At 38.6% G+C, this 8,219-nt stretch overlaps 1 long non-coding RNA gene across 1 annotated transcript; it reads left to right on the forward strand.

The window, feature by feature from the left end:
- Window positions 1-1,457: 1,457 nt before the first annotated feature.
- Window positions 1,458-5,116, forward strand: LOC113694744 (uncharacterized). Its single transcript, XR_011816575.1, has 3 exons — window positions 1,458-1,569; window positions 3,731-3,810; window positions 4,955-5,116. It is a non-coding gene; the product is annotated as an uncharacterized lncRNA (long non-coding RNA).
- The last annotated feature ends 3,103 nt before the right edge of the window (window positions 5,117-8,219 follow it).

Genomic DNA, 8,219 nt, shown 5'->3' on the forward strand with positions numbered 1-8,219 from the left:
GAATTGATTGGAGGTGTAATAGGCTAGTTTTGGACTTCCTCTTGTATAATCATTGGGATCATGGATCAGAGTGGCGCTGCGGAAGCGTGGACGCTTCGCTTTTGATATGTAAATGTTGGAATATTTGATTTTTTATTTGAGACTTTATCTTGTATTTGTTTGAGGACTGTAGTGATCGACTGAGTCCCGGCGAGAGCTGGGCAGGCGGCCCGCCGAACCCTTTGGTTCGCCTTAGGGGGAGGTGGGGTCGTGACAGTAATACTCGAGTATACCAAATTCACCCAGGGTCACCATATCGCCCGACCGAGTCCGCTTCTGGCTCGAGTCGATCGGTAACGAAGGGCAGTGGCCAGTTCAGCCAAACGGCTTACATTCATGCGCAACTAGCATTTAATCATTAATCATTGAAAATTTCATATTTATTTAGGTCGAGTGCGATAAAGTACACACTCGCCTAGAAAACTCGTTTTAACAATCATTGAAAGCACTTAACACGTTATCAATCACTAATAACAAGCCAATAAATCAAGGAATACAGCAACAAGGAACACTCATATGCAAGCACACATGATATGCAAGAAAACAGTTCAAAAGTAACTTTGGAAACAGTTTAAAGGTAAATAATGCAAGAAAACGGTTCAAAAGTAACTGTGGAAACAGTTCAAAAGTAAATAATACAGGAAACGGTTCATAAATAACTTTAGAAATAGTTTGAGGTCACTCACCTCCATGTGTGAGGACTCGTAAAAACTATTATTTTTAAGCCTAATTTGTGGCTTAATAAATTATTTAATTGGATATTTGCCTCAAGGAATATTTTCTAGTCTTATTAGACCTAAATACATGGTAATATAACTTCGTTATATTTTTAAAGTAACTCATTTCACGAATTAATTTCCTGGAGCGCGTTTAGTAAAAATAGTGAATAGTGGTTGGAGATTTTATCCGCTTGAGAGTACAATAAGTTTGGAATATTGGAGACATGTACAATGGACCTAAATTCGGTATTTTAATGTTTAAATACTCAAGTGATAGTTATTAGTACTATCGTTATAAGAATTTCCCGGAGGTTTCGCGTTATAGCGTAAAAAATTGACGGTACGCGTTTTCACACACGCGACTTTATTTGAGGGACTTTAGACCCTTATTTCGGGACAATTAAGAGTGAATATTATCTACATGAATATAAATACATTAGAGGTTTAGTGCACTGGTGAACCAAACGCGCGAGAAATCGAGCCTTAATCGCGCCAAACGGCTCCTAATGTGAGTTGACTAATGGGTGATTTGTGGCCACAAGTTAGTATCTTCTCATGGAAGCTTAAAAATCTGATCACTCTCTCTCTCTTGCTCCCTCATCTGGCCGAACAACAAAACAAGAAAAACAGCTCAAGAGTTCTTCAAATTCCTCCATCAAATCTTCACCAAATCATCTCCAAATTCAACCAAACGTGCACCACACTTAGATTAACACTTGAGGAGTATTTTGAGCTGCAAAAGGGAGCTGAAAAGCCACGGTTTTCTGGAGCAAAGAGTGACCAAAAATTTCTGATCTAGTCATCCAAGAAGGTAGCAAATCATCCAACCCATAGATCTTAGTTTTTGTAAGATATATTGCACATATAAGGTTATATAATCATGTGGGTAGTCTTGTTTATGGTATAAAATGTGAAAGTGGGCTCTATGAACTCCCACTCTTGGGTTGTTGCTGATTTGATGATTGATGGTGGATATATTGTTGGTTTAGTGGTTAAAATGATGGATTAATGGTGTGTAATTGATAGAAACTTCATTGGGTGCAAGAAGCGAAAGTGACCGTTTTACCCCTGCCTTGTCCGACCATTTGTGTGCAAAATTTTGAAGTTCTAATGACCTGATTATGTTGTTTACATGTTATTGTGAGTGTGTACAAAATTTCATTGAAAAATAACATGATTTGGTTAGTCAAATGAGTTGATTTCCAAAGTTAGCAAAACTGGAAAATGAATCCCGTATTGCCCAGGCAGTCATTTTGTATCGGCCATAACTATTTGTTCCGATGTCGAAATCAAGTGCCGTTTGTGGCAATGGAAACTAGACATTCCCAGATTTCCATTGGTACCAAATGCACATTCTGGTTCCACTTGAGTAAGCCACACCATTCGTTTGAAAATCACTGCCCTGTTTCGTTGCTCTCCAGGAGACAGGACAGAAATTGCTTCTTGATGCTCAAAAACGAGCTGTTTGTGAATGGAATTTGAAAATGGTTTATTCTGAGAAAATTCAGCTTTATGTGAGAGTTTTCAAACGCCATCAACCACGCTCGATTCCAAGTTGAATTGAGTGAGTTGTGGCCATATTTCGAAACTGATGCAGTGAGTAAAAATCCTCTTTTGACTAGTTGAATGGCCTAGCTTGATTTGGGACTTGTTGTTTTGAAAACTTTGATGTCCAACATCTACCAAACTTTATATTAGATGCTCCTTGGACTTTTTTTTACAAATAAACCAGATTTGGGTTGGTTGCATTGGACAAAATGTTTAAAAAGAAAGAAGAGCTAAAAGACAGTTTTGCCTTGGGAAATTTCTTGAACTTTGATGGTTTAATTAACTACCTTTCCGTGTGAAATTTCAATTGAAATTTAATATAGGAGTGGTCCTCATATGGAGGTTTAATTGTGCAAAATTTGGCGATATTCTAAGACCATTTTGATATGCAAATGATGCCCCAAAATTCGCTCACCGAATCTGGAAACTTTTCGTTTTCTCTTAGCCAAATGGTCAAATTTGATTTGGGGAGTTTTATTTCAAAAATTTGGATGTCAATGGCCTTTAAATTGCTCAGTGGATGTTATGAACTCTCGGTTTCCATACTGGAGAGATTTGGAACTGATTTCATGGTACAAAAAGTTTGTAAACAAAAGAAAAGTGAGAAGGTAGTTTAGCCTTGAAACTCTTCATAAACTTTGGTTGTTTTAATGACTGCCTTACCGTGAGGGTATTTGTATGAAACTTGGTAGAAATGTTGTTCACACATGGAAGATTTAGTGTACCAAGCTTGATGTATTTCCAATGCCAACTCGATGACCAAATGATACTTCTAATCTAGTCTTCAAACCTGGAAAATAGCCCAACAGTCTTAACTTTTTCAGCAACTTGGGGCTACTATATCTTGGTGCTCGAAACTCCGTTTCTCAATCCGCTTGTTTTGTTATACTCTTGGATTGCAACACTATTTGATTTCCAAATTTCAAAGGTTAGTTCAAAACAAGTGAATTTTTCCGAATTTCCAAAATTGGCCAAAAACCAACCTTGAAACTGTCTTAGTATTCTACAGCAGTAACTTTGATCCAACTTTTGAATACCTTCCATTTGGAATCATGGAAAAGTGTCTTCTAGAAACTTGTAGTACTCGGAATGTAGTTTCCAATGGTATCAAGCTTTCCAATTTTGGACCTACGTAGTGCAAGATACGATTTTTCTAGAATTGACACCCAAAGCTGAAATTTGGCAATTTCTTAGAAAATGAGATTTTGGAAACTTGCCTTCTTTTCTCGATACCGATTGAACATTTTGAACTCGATTTCATGAAAAATGTTAGTCTCTCTCTTTAGACTTTAAAACTTTACTCTTGAGCCTCGATTATTAATAATTAAGGCCCAATTCATGAATTCCCTTTAGATTGTACAACCTTCTTTGATAAGTAGGAGTTCTAAGTGATAGTGTATAATAGTTAATGGTTATTTGCTCAGGCGCTCAAGGGGACCTTCAAGAAGAACTCGAAGTGGACGCCTAGACACTTGTTTGAGTATTTACTCTCTTGTTGCAATAGGTGAGTGTTCCATATAGGAATACGTAATTGGAATAAGTCTATGACATGCTTAACCCATGGTCATTAAGTGTTAAGTGCTATATGATAAGAATTTACCACACTCATGCATATTCGAATGAGGTATACTTGAATTGCTCGACATGAAATACTTGAAGTATGTATACTTGAATTACTCAACATGAAATACCTGAAGTATGTATATTTGAACTATTCGATATGAAATGCTTAAAGAGCATATTTATGTGATTACTTGAAATGCTAGATATGAAATGCTTGGAGAGCATATATACATGATGTGTTTACATTATTAATTATGCTATGGCAGCATAAGTCGGTTGGAGTGAATCTCCCCGACTCTTACGTGGTAAAAGTGGAAAACGGCCAATGGCGACCTATTAAAATGACATATGTCTACCAATTAACCGTAATTACCACCGTTAACCGTTTACCGTTTACTGTTAACCGTGTTTACTTATCGTTTTCTAATCTATGTGGTTACTTGCTTACTTGATTATCATGAATCACATGTTATATGAAGTTGTCCATCATTGTTAGGCGAGTGTGTACTTTACCTCACTCGACCTATTCAAATGATGAATTTTATTTTTGTCGAATTACTTGGTTACCTGTGCATGTTGTAAGCTATAAGCTGAACTTGGGCCCTGCCTCAGTTACTGACCTACTCGAGCCAGGACTGGGCTCGGTCGGGTAGGTTGGAGCCCTGGACAACCGTTTCGGTATACTCGAGTATTACCACTGGAGGGATAAGGCGATGGCCAGACCGTACCGTGGGGATCGGAAGTCATAAGGTGCAGATGACCGACAGAGTTCCACTGGAATACCGTATCCTACCGTATATGTTTACCCTGTATCATGATAATTGTTTTATGCTAAAATGTCAACATGAAATTCTGAGCCATGCCTGTGATATGCTCCCTACCTGTTACCTGTCCAATGTCTCATATCGTGATACACGTCTCAAATTACCCGTACAATGATTATCACCTCATGATAACATGCCATTGTATAACCTTGAACCATACATGTGGTATGCTCCCTTTACTTGATTTAATAGAACTGCTAGAGTGTTTTGGAACCTCACTGGGCTGTGTAGCTCATTCCACGTTGTGGATTTCTTTTACAGGGTTCGAGACCAAGGGTGCTCGTGAGTAGTACTAGATTGTTTTCTTTTGAAGACTTTAAATTATATTATAACGGATGGCTATTGTACCCTTTTCCGTTGGGTTGTATTTAAGCTTGAAAGCTGCATAATTGTAAGTGTGAGATATTTGAAGTACTTTAATTATGTATTGAAGTTACTTAAAGTATTTCCTTTTGAATAATGGATTGTAGTGAGTCCTGGCGAGAGCTGGGCAGGCGTCCTGCGGATACCCTTTGGTTCGCCTTAGGGAGAAGTGGGGGCGTCACAGTTGGTATCAGAGTTTAGGCTTCAGATCTTTGTAGTGTATTCTAGGCTTAAATGTTTAGGATGCCGGACTGTGGAACTGGTCTGAAAGTTAAATGATTGCTTGTAGAGATGAAATTTAGAGCCACTTCACGTGGTCTCTACAAAGGAGCAAGATAGGGCCAAGTGGTGTTATGGTCCTTACTATGTGATTGAGTAAAGGCTTAAGTGCCCTTCTAGAAATGTAAGCTGTGAATCATGAATGTTATAGGTTGTAAAACCTTTATCTTGATAATTGGAGGGAATTTGATATGTATGTTGGGTAAGAATCTCGAATGTGGTGATTTACTCTTGGGACCGGCCGGCTCGAGATGTGAATTATCCTATTTTGGATTCTTGTACTCGAGTACTTGAGAGTGGAAAGCAACCCTAAGGACTTGATATCTCCATTTGTGGGGAATAGGAATGAATTGATATTTCATGAGAATGGTTACAGGAAACCACTAATTGTTTGGTTGGGGTGGCATAATGATTAAGAACGGGAGATGGAAAATATCGTAACCTAAAAGATCCTTGTAGTGAGATTGAAATCGAGCACGTTAGGGAATGACAATCGTCTAGTTCCAATTAATTTAGTGAATCCTTACTTGTGATTTTTATAGTGAGACGATGGGAGTAGAACTTAAGAGTTTGCACCTTGGAGATGAATGTACTTGTGATAATCACTTGTTTATTTTTGTTATAGACTTTGACTTGGCATGAACTTTACTTGGCCATAACTTGTTTTATGATTTAATGAACTCTAGTTGTGTTTACTTGCATAGTGATAATGATATTTGTATATGTGATTTCTTTTCCTTTAAAGGTTGTTACTGGCATATGTGTGTAGTTCGACTATGGTTTAGTGTGAGATTTATACATATGTGTATAGATTAGCTGTGAACATGGAAACTAGAGGACAATGAAAGGGACGTCAACCTAGACAACCCCGAAATGAAAGAGTAGCTAATGGGTCCGGTATTGATCAAAACGTTGAGTCAAGTGTTGGGAGAGGAAATGACCAAATGGGACAAGTTTTAACTCGCATGACGGATATCCTAGAGCTCTTAGTAGCTCAACAAGGTCAAGGTATTGGACAAGGAAACCAACGTGAAAACCAAGAGATAGGGGAGGATCGAGCTTTAGAGCGGTTTCAGAAATTTTCCCCACCCAAGTTTGCTGGAGGACCTGATCCTGAGGTGGCTGAGAATTGGTTAGAGAATATAAGAAATATATTCGATGCCTTGGACTACACAGAGGAGAGACAAGTCACCTTTGCTGTATTTCAACTTGAAGGAGCAGCCCGAGCCTGGTGGAATGTTATAAGAAACAAGTGGGAAAGGGATCAAACCCTAAGGACTTGGATAAACTTTGAACGTGAATTTAATGAGAAATTTCTTCCTCCACTTGTCCAAGAAAAGAGAGAAGATGATTTTATAAAGTTTCGTCAAGGAACTTTGAGCATAGCTGAGTATGAAACACGCTTTACGAAGTTATCAACATATGCCCCAGAATTGGTGGCTACTGAACGGAAGAGAATAAGACGGTTCATCCAAGGATTAAATTTAGAGATCCAAGATGCCCTTGCCGCAGCACAGGTTGACACATTTAGTGATGCTTTCGAGAAGGCGCAAAGGGTAGAGAGCACAAAATCTCAACTGAGAGCTTTTCAAGCAAGGAAAAGAGATGCATCTGACAGTACACTAAGAGAAAATGGACTACCACCCAAAGTTAGAAAGGAAGTGGATGGAGTAGGACTGTTACTTCCTGCACCACTCATGATAAAGGAACCAAAAGGAACTATGTCACGAGGGACTTCAGTAGGACAGACACGATCAAAGAAAACCTCGCAAGCAAGTCAGGTCACAACATCTCGTCCAATTTGTGGATATTGTGGAAGGACGAATCACACTGAAGAAAACTGTTGGTTAAAGGGACGAAAGTGTATGGGATGTGGGAGTACCAGCCATAAAGTTCATGACTGTCCAAGGAGGTATTCACGAGAAACTACTGCTCAACAAGGAAATGGAACTGTCCCTCGACAAGTCAATGGAAGGAGAAACCGACCAGTGGCGTCTGAAAGAACGCATGACATGAACACACCACATGGTTCAGAGTTGTCTGAGATTACAGAAGGTATGAATTTCGAGGACGAAATTCTTTTAAGGAGGGGAGGTTGTGAGGACTCGTAAAAACTATTATTTTTAAGCCTAATTTGTGGCTTAATAAATTATTTAATTGGATATTTGCCTCGAGGAATATTTTCTAGTCTTATTAGACCTAAATACATGGTAATATAACTTCGTTATATTTTTAAAGTAACTCATTTCACGAATTAATTTCCTGGAGCGCGTTTAGTAAAAATAGTGAATAGTGGTTGGAGATTTTATCCGCTTGAGAGTACAATAAGTTTGGAATATTGGAAATGTAACGACCCCACCTCCCCCTAAGGCGAACCAAAGGGTTTAGCGGACCGCCTGCCCAGCTCTCGCCGGGACTCACTCACTTACTACATTTCTCAAGTAAATTACAAGGTACAACTCAAATAATACATCCAATTCTCCAAAATTACATATCTTAAGCGAAGCGGAAACCAATTCTAAGCGTAAAATGTAGATTTACATCCGATTCAATTCCAAATATTTATACAAGCCCAAAAGTACACAAACCAAAACTAAAACTAAACTATACAAGATGTACGCCATCCAGCCACACAAAGATCCAAATACAAGTTCTTCCTTTACCTCGATCCCTGTGGGGAGAAGAAGATAATAGGGGGTGAGCTAGAAGCTCAGCGAGTGACCAGTAAAATCAACAGCCAAGTATATTTCACAATAAAGCATTGATATGATGTCATGATGCAGTAATCAAATGTTCATTTATTGCTCATGAGAGCCAGTGAAGTTCTTGTACTTAAATATCCAATGCTCGTTTAGATCAGGTAACCATGAAACAGAAGTAAGGA

This window comes from Coffea arabica, chromosome 6e (assembly GCF_036785885.1).
Source record: "Coffea arabica cultivar ET-39 chromosome 6e, Coffea Arabica ET-39 HiFi, whole genome shotgun sequence".
In the NCBI taxonomy this organism is placed as follows: Eukaryota; Viridiplantae; Streptophyta; class Magnoliopsida; order Gentianales; family Rubiaceae; genus Coffea; species Coffea arabica.